At 29.1% G+C, this 9,853-nt stretch overlaps 1 long non-coding RNA gene across 1 annotated transcript; it reads right to left on the reverse strand.

Moving 5' to 3' along the window:
• Positions 1-7,227: 7,227 nt before the first annotated feature.
• LOC124372994 lies at positions 7,228-8,995 on the reverse strand. The gene is made up of 2 exons (XR_006923389.1): positions 8,875-8,995; positions 7,228-7,376 (listed from the first exon to the last, which is right to left on the reverse strand). It is a non-coding gene; the product is annotated as an uncharacterized LOC124372994 (long non-coding RNA).
• Positions 8,996-9,853: the final 858 nt, after the last annotated feature.

Genomic DNA, 9,853 nt, shown 5'->3' on the forward strand with positions numbered 1-9,853 from the left:
TTTATTGAAACAATTATTAAAAAAATGAGTAAAGTGTATTAAAATAACACCATCAATGGATTTTAGAACGTAATTGGACATATCGTACAAAAACGTTTTTAAAAATATTATGGTTTTTTTTATTATTAGACTTAAAATAATCAACAAACAACATTTTAATAATATTACAGAAAATAACACAATTATTTGTTTTTATTTTCCAATGATCTGTTAAAATCAACGTACCAAATTTAATTTCTCTAGCTGGCTAAGTTCTAGAGATGTTAATTTTGTATTACAATTATAAAATGGCGGCTAGTGGCTAAACTACATATTTTTTACCTATATTTTTAAAAATGTTTTGCTTGATATGATGCATACTAATATTCACAAAAGTTTTTTTTCATATATGTATATACAAATGAACTTTTTTTAAACATTTCTTTGTAATGTTTTTAATACTTGGTTTGGGTTTTGTTCGTTTGTTTCATTACATCAATGTTTTTTTATCAAGGCTGTGTTTCTTTTATTTTTTTTTTAACTTTGAACTATTTGGAAGAGAATGAAGCCGCTTATATACACTTTTTGTATCCTTTTTGAAAACGATAATATAAGTCGAAATATTAAAGGATTGGTGTGAAGTCTTTTTATATATATATATATATATATATAGCTTTTTTAACTTTAACTGGTCGTATTTTTGTTCGGAAATTGACTTTTCCTTATTAACCAGGATCAAGGAAATAGAATATATTCTGTAAATACACATACACAAGTCTAAGAAGTCTACTTCTGTTAAAAGACATCTAAGATGGGTTTTATAGGGTCATTGAATATCATTAAAGTTAGATAGTAACTATGTTTTCTATATACAGATGAGTGCTGTACTGACCAAACACTGTATATTTAATATTTGCTAACGTGTACTGTTAAAGTATATTTTTACTAAGACATTTGATTATTTTCTTACTCTGTGCTCAACGGAGAAGATTAATGTAAACAAATTTAAAACAGTGGTAGAATGAATATATATACAGGGTGATTCATGAAGTTCTCCCCCCCATCTTCTACAGCACATTGTACTAGTAAAAAATAATGAAAAATGTTATATAAACATAGGTCCGAAAAAACGCTTTGTTTAGCGAGTTACAGCTAGCGAAAGATTTCGCCTGAATTCCTGGGTAAAGAGTAAAATAAAGCCATACTGAACTTATGAAAAGGTTAATTAAGTAAGAAATATCGTGGATTCTTATGTATTTTTACCTCATAAAGCTAATAAAATAGGTTTCAGAACTGAACCTGTAGTAGTTTTTGAGGGATTCAGGGTTAAATGCAAAAAATTGGGGCACAAAACAATGTTTTTTTTAAGTTTGATGTACAATAACTTTGTTAAAATTGGTAATAAATACATAAAATCAACAAACATTAATTGTACAGAATTTAATTCTGAGAAAATTTATATAATCAAAGTCTAAAATAAAACAGAAATAAGTACCAAAAAATCGATTTTATTCAGTATAATACATTACTAGCTGTAAAGAAATACCGTACGGTATTTAGTTAAAATAAAACAAAAACAAAATGTTTGTTCCTTAATGATGAGATAAATTGAGAAAACAAGATTAACTGTTAAATAAATTTGTTTGTAAAATAAAAATATCATGTTTTTTATTACGTTGTATTTTTTTTTAATAAAAATTTACATCAAATGTTCGAAAATAAATTGAAAGCAAACATTTTCCCATTATTGTTTACTAATCATCGAAATGCAGTTTTTTGTTTTATTAATTTCTAAGTTGGTAACGCACGAATAACAGCTGATCAACAATGGTATTCTGTACTGTTACGTTAGAACTGTGTATTAGTGGTGTTTTGCAAGCTACAGCAGGAGATCGGGTTCTGTGAATCGTGTTATTAAATGCAATTTTTCTGTGAGTTTATAATTCGATTGTTTATTCAGCGAAAAAATGCCTTACTTATTTACATCAGAGGAATACGCTGATATGGCTTTTATTTTGGGTTACTGTAATGGTAATGCTAGAGCTGCTGTAGAAGAATATGAACTACGTTACCCTAATAGGAGGATTCCAGATACCAAAACAATTTCAGGAACTTTTCGTACTCTTCTGGAAACAGGATCACTACCAAGTACTAGAACCAATTATGAACGAGCTGTCCAACTTGATGATGATATTGTTATTAATGCTGTTCATCGCAGTCCAGGTGTAAGTACACGACGTATTTCTAGGCGGATAGGAGTTTCGCAGTCAACGGTGTGGAGGTCACTTAATCGAAACAAATTTTATCGTTTCATAAACAAAAGGTTCAACATCTACAGCTAGGGGATGGTCCGCTTCGCTTGGAGTTTTGCAACTTTTTGAATATTAATAATCAACTCTACAAGCGTATTTTGTTTTACGGATGAGGTACAATGCACTCGGATGGTGTTCAATAACTTGCACAATGAACACTCATGGGCAGGAAGAAAATCCACATGAGGTAGTGGAACAGAACTTTCAACACCGATTTAGCGTCAATGTCTGGTGTGGCCTTTTGCACAATCGGCTGATTGGACCTTTCATATTACCTGGACGCCTAAATGCTGAGTTCTATTTGCATCTCCTTCAAGAAAAGTTGCCGCAGCTGTTAGAGAATGTTTCCTTTACATTTCAGACAAAATTTGTACTTCCAGCATGACGGAGCACCTCCCCACGTTTCACGTGCCGTTTCTGCTTACTTAAATCATCAATTTCCTGGACACGGGATTGGTCGTGGAGGGCCTCACCCTTGGCCACCAAAACCACCAGATCTATCTCCATTGGATTATTGCATCTGGGGATGGATGAAAGACATTGTATACAAGACAAAAGTGAATTCTCGTGATGAATTAATTGCCCGTATTATGGATTCGCTGTGCAGATACAGGGAAGTCCTGAAAAATTAAGAAACGCAAAAAAGCAATACACAAACGTGCTGCAATATGTATTGATAATGATGGCCTCATTTTCGAACATCTATTATAAAAAGTGCGTACGGTTGGCCCAACCTGATTAATTTTGCTTAAAACTAGTAATGTATTATACTGAATAAAATCGATTTTTTGGTACTTGTTTCTGTTTTATTTTAGACTTTGATTATATAAATTTTCCTCAGAATTAAATTCTGTACAATTAATGTTTGTTGATTTTATGTATTTATTGCCAATTTAACAAAGTTATTGTACATCAAACTTAAAAAAAACATTGTTTCGTGCCCCAATTTTTTGCATTTAACCCTGAATCCCTCAAAAACTACTACAGGTTCAGTTCTGAAACCTATTTTATTAGCTTTATGAGGTAAAAATACATAAGAATCCACGATATTTCTTACTTAATTAACCTTTTCATAAGTTCAGTATGGCTTTATATTTACTCTTTACCCAGGAATTCAGGCGAAATCTTTCGCTAGCTGTAACTCGCTAACGAAGCGTTTTCGGACCTATGTTTATATAAAATTTTTTCATTATTTTTACTAGTACAATGTGCTGTAGAAGTGGGGGGAGAACTTCATGAATCACCCTGTATATATATATATATATATATATATATATATATATATATATATATATATATATATATATGTGGTTTTGCTGTCATAATAAAATTTTTATACAGAACAATTTAGTACATTTAACAGAATCTTTCAGTTAATATTCCACCTCTGTAGAGACCAAAATGGGACTTTACCTGATATGCAGACAGCTAGGGCGTGGAGCTTGGAGTGATTTTCGAAACATGAATAAGCCTATAATCATACCAGAGACCATAGCAATGTTCCATGTAAAATTTCAGTACAATGGGTTTAATAGTTTACGCGTGAAAGCAAAACAAACAAGCAAAGACACTTTCCCATTTACGATACTATTAGAGTTAGGATTTCATAAGATTTTATTGTACAATACATAAGATAAGTTTTCCTTTCTCGTATTCGCATTATAAAAGGATATATTCTTTACTATTTTCATTATTTTCAAAGAAAGTTTCTATCACATTTTAAATTACTTTAGGTTTAATTTTATATTGAATAAAACATTTATCAGCAATTGTTTTTATTTTTGTCGCTAAATAGTATTATAAATATAATTTTTACGATAAGGACAATTTATTTTTTACGCTCTATTTAAATAATAAAAATGTCTTACTAAGAATGAAACAATTTAAAAAAAAATTGAAAAATTAGCACATTTATCAGTAATTCTGGTGAAATAGCACTTCAAGCCTCTGTTTATGAATACTAAATTTGGAAAATTTACCAATACAATTATTTAGAATTAGCGGAATTCTCAGAAGAAATGCTTGAATACAGTTAAACACTACAGTTTTATTCTTAGTAGTATTATTTATTGATTACTATTGTCACAATAATGTTTCAAAATGGTGTTTTACAATGATGTTTTGACTGTTACAGTATTTGAAATTGTATTGTCCCATTTTCTGTTAAAAAATAATTTGTATTCGAATTTTCAAGAGATTATTCTATGGATTTTGACGAAATAATAAATAATTTCAATTGGATTTTCATTGAGATATCTCATCTATTTTTTTGAGATTTTTAAACGATTTTTCTTGGAAGTAGTAGTTTGGAATTTTCTGCTTAAATAAGTGGTTTGTTTGTGATGCTTTCTTTGGCCAGGGTTTTTACATTGATTTTATGTCTGTACCGAAAGTGAACCAGAAACCTCATATATTTATCTAGCTATGTATGAGGTTATCTAGAACCAGAAACCTCATATATTTATCTAGCTATGTATATATTATATATATAATATATATATATATATATATATTATATATATATATATATATGTGTGTATATATTATATATATATATATATATATATACACACATATATAATCACATATACGTGCTCACATGGAAACATAAAGAAGGCTTCTTGGTATAATGTCCTTAATATTTCTGCATTTGCCGTTCTCAAAAAGGATTTATAAAGTATAATTATATAGTATAACAACAAACTAACAAAATTAACATAAATAAACATAAAGTTTCAAACATGTCATGAAGTATAAGAGAAATAACTATAATAAATAGAGAGAGATTTATTATAAAGTAGATCAATCTAATTTTGACAAATGTGAATACATAATGAATACAATTTATCTTTTGTTTAGGCCAAAGGGTACTATAAATTTTAATATTAACTGATGTGCCTGTTCTAAATTTTCTAAATAAATGTTGTTTCCATCATTGGGTGTTTTGAAAATACCTTTCAGTGAATAACATTTTTCAAAGTTTATTGATGGCCTAATGCGTGTTGGGAAACCAATTTTTCATCCTGTTTTTTGGAATAATGATTATTCATTATTATGTGCAAAGGGTCTGTCGTAAATCCAACCTTATCTATTCCACAAGTGTTACGAGTAAATTGATAAATTATATGTTTAGTTTTACAATTAATTTCTCCTCTGCTTGGCTACGATTTTATTATTTAGTAAAAGAATTGGACTATTTAACCCTTTCCGGGCCCGGCGGCAATGTATTGCCGCCACAGATCGTGTCTGAAAAGCGCCAGGCGGCAATATATTGCCGCCTTGATATTCGTCGTTTTCTTAAATAAATACTACGTCAAATGATTAAAGTTTTATGTTTTTTTATTCCCTGGTATATTTGTAGATAATTAATATGAATATCATTTTTATTTTGGAGGTCTATGCATTTTTATTTCGTAATTGTCACGCGACATTATCAGCTGACTCGATCTATTGTTGTTAATTTTTTATGTTTTAGTGTAATCGTACTATTGTATGCTGGATTCTCCTTTATTATTTTATTTTGTTGTTGTAAATATTAGTAGTGTGTTAGTAGTTACGTGCTTAGCTATTGTGTGTGTAGTAGTTACAATGACTGACAATTTGCAATCTCATGGGAATAAAATTGTAAGTAGCATATTTGTAAATAGAAAAAGTGTAAATAAATTTCAAATAAAATTGTGTAAATATTTCTTGGTAAATAGTGTTTTTAATTGTATTGAAACTGTTTATGGATCCTACAATCATCTGTTTACCGGTACATCCATAATGTGAATATTTATTTTAAGTTTCTTGCATTGTAAGAGTCAGTTGCTGTATCACTTGTTGCGAAGTACAATTATGCGTATTTATACAAAATGTGTCATAAAAAATTTATTTATGAGAGAAATAACACAAAATTTTGTATGGTTGTTCCTTTCTAAATGTAAAATATAATAAAATAGCTTCCCACGGTAAAATTATTTTTCCTTTTTTAGTTATTTACAAAAAAATTAAAAAAATAAATTTTTTTATGTAATCTATTAAAACGCTATTTTTTGTAATTTTAAATTACTTAAAACTACATCTATATATTTCTTGTTGATAGTATATATCTATACTATATCTATACGAGTAATTTGGTGCAACTTTTAGGTCATTCTCTAATTGTTATGAAAAGTTATAAATTTTAATCTTAGAGACTGCAAAATCGCCAATTTTAGCCTGGCACTTTTGACTAGTCACAGGGGATATGATATGTGAAAAAATTTTGCAACATCTCATATTTGGTCCTGGCCCTGAAAGGGTTAATAATTTATTAAGTATTACAAACTTTATCTCTACAGGGTTGACAGTGTTTGAAATTTTAATAGGTTGAACTGTGGGCCGTACTAGAAGATTTTTCAGGTTAGTATTTGTACTAAACACTAAACTGGGTGGTTTTGAAAATCACCTTTTTGTTATTTGTAAAGAATATTTGTTATATTTGTTGTGGCATAAGCCACGGAAATATTTTGTTATAAAATGTTTCATAATTTTTGTTTGTTTTATGAACATTACAGTGTTCAATTTAAGTGTTTGTAAATGCTGTATACAGGATGATAGCTATTAAAATGTAGATAATCCATTGAGTTACTGTATTTAATGTTAATTTTTGTTTGGAGACCAGGCTCAAAAAACATCTTCATCCATGAATGCTAGAATTTCTTTAGACAATTTCCAGGTATATCTCAAAATTGAGAATTTACTTAAGATTTCAAAGAAAACTTGTTGTAGCATTGAGAATTCAAAAAAATCTTCTTCTAATTCTTCCATAAGTAAATTTGCATACACTCCTGATGTATGTGATAACGTAAAATAATCATATTTTAGGTTATTTTACACAGTACTTATTTTCATATTTTATACTGTATTTGCATTATGGATAGGAAAAGGTTATAGGATATTAATTACAAACATGTTAAACGGAAGAATTTTGATATATTTCATAAAAAGCCAATCATGTTGAGTTGTAATAATCCGGGAGAGCTAGCATCGTATCGTCCGTGTCCAGAGCGTGTCCGTGTACAGAAGCCGGGTCATGTCCGTGTTGTACTAGCCGTCCATCTGCTGGAACATCATAACAACACTTGTTAATAACCTTAGATAAAGGCATTCTAAAAAATACGTTCTAGAATGAATAAATATCTTTGGGCTCAAAGAAAATTGGAAGTAACTGAGTATAGTAAAATGTTAAACTGTAAAATAATATATTAATTTCCGTCTACCAAGCAAGAATATTATATTTGGAGCATAAGTGGATTTTTTAAATAAAATAAAATAAATGATTATGCCAGTTCACATTATCTATCTACATACTCGTATTTCAGATACAGACATTTCTCAAAACTATAATTCTTACCAATTCAAAATATTTCATAACTAAAGTAAGGTAATTCTAAGCTAATGTATATCGGGTACTATACATTAATAAGTACACTAACCTCAACAATTTTATTTGTTACCAAAATAAGTGACAACGTTTCCTTATGTCTGCTCCTTTAAATAAGTACAGACGTGGTATTTAGGGCAAATATAATGAAGGAGCTTGTTATTTTATTGTCTTTTAAAATTGAATCTAGAGATTTTGTGAAGCACTTATTTATAATAATTATTGTATTAACTGTTATTAACACTTCTGCCAAAATGAGGAAGTAAGTGAGCTTAAAAACTATGTTAAATCAAGTTCATCAATTGGAAGGCCGAATAATCATTAATAAAACCGAATAAACCCTATACCAATAAAACAGCTCTTTTGTCTTCATAAGCAGTAGCGTCGATAAGAAATAAAAAATCATAATAAGATATAATACACAGCTCTGTACTAAATACTACCTTTTTTGTTTCTTTTTTCAGGATAATATCTTATTTTGTACGTTAAAAGATACAATTTATCATTTAAAAGATTATATTTTATTTTCAATTTTATTCCACATTGGAAAAAATGCTAATTAAAATATCTTTGAATACTCTATAAATTTTCCATAGTATTTAAGTAGTTCAATTTTTGAATAAAATAATTTTAGACACACTAATATATTTGTATTAAATGTTAAGGAATTTATAATATGTTCCAGGGTTGGAAAATCTAAGATATTTATTTACGCCATGGTAATAATAACAAATAAACCAGTGTATTAACGGAAACGTATCTAAATTAATTTAAATTACTTTTTTGATAAAAAGCGTCTAAAATCGTATAAACAACTTAAAATGTATAGTTTCAAAATAAAATCTTTAATAACAGAAAACCAAATCCAAATAAATTAAAATCAAAACTGAAATTTCTTTATGGGGATTTATTGACAAATTTTGTGTTTAAGATTGTTCTAGATCGCTTGGAGTGTAAATAACAAGCCTTTTTTATACATTTTAAACTTTTCCAGTTTATGTTCATTATTAATAAAAAATAAAAAATTGGTCACTTATATATAGGTTTACATATAGGTAAACATATAAGAACATAAATAATGAACATAAGAATAAATTCGAAAACCTATTATCAAATGATTGTATATTTTAATTGATAATTATTATGAGAAGAAGTTATTTAGCTTTGAAAACGTACCTGATAGAAGGTCTAGTAGTAGCCGACGACGGCCATGTTGACGCTGGTCCTTTCCTTGCCCATGTTAGTAAGAGTCGGATGTTTCTCGGGGGAAATATCTGATACTGGAGCAGACAGAGCGGTAGCATTTATACGAGTTGTAATCTCGTGGCCTTGGTCTACCAATCAGTCAGATGGCCACATCGGATGATTGGTCAGAGTAAGCTTCCGTGCTGAATCTGCTTGATAAGACATTAATACGCATCTGTTGTATAACGAAGAGCAAAAATGTAAAATAACGTGTGATAGGCGGTTCGTTATCTAGGATCAAATTCTTAAGAGACAATGAATGTATATAACTATTAAACGTTTTGGCATGAAACATATCCAAAACCCGACAAATCCCACCATGGAAATATACGTACATATCAAATTCAAAATACCATCTCTATAAAAAACTTGCCTTCTTAATTTTAATATTTAATACGCAGAGAATGATTATAAAGTTTGTTTACAAAAGTACATTACTTATAATTAATATTACAATTATATCAGGTAAAATACTCATCTCAGTTTTAAGAATATTGTGACATTTACTTTTTGATACTTCTCACAAGATATTGCGTAAGATAGCCCATTGTGTTTGCACGCACCAACATGCTATGTTGCGCATTGCATCTTACCAGAAAAATGGGTCATTTCCATTAAACAAAAACAAACTCTGGCGCTGGCGTTGGTAGTGTATTAGCAGTGCGGAATAATTAGTTTTTCTAAACACCCACTCTGTAAGTCTTTAAGTTCTTTATATTTTGTCGTATATTCGTAGAAATCAACTTGGTATAAAATATAGTGATTCGATCAACTTACTCCTGGTTTCGCTTGCAATATCCTTTACAATATGGCAGGTAATGATTAAATACTACCACGGTATCATAAAACTTCACAACTATTTATACTAATGTGGAGACATTGACAGAGACTAATTTTTATTTCACTTATT

Source organism: Homalodisca vitripennis, chromosome 1, assembly GCF_021130785.1.
Source record: "Homalodisca vitripennis isolate AUS2020 chromosome 1, UT_GWSS_2.1, whole genome shotgun sequence".
Lineage (NCBI taxonomy): Eukaryota > Metazoa > Arthropoda > Insecta > Hemiptera > Cicadellidae > Homalodisca > Homalodisca vitripennis.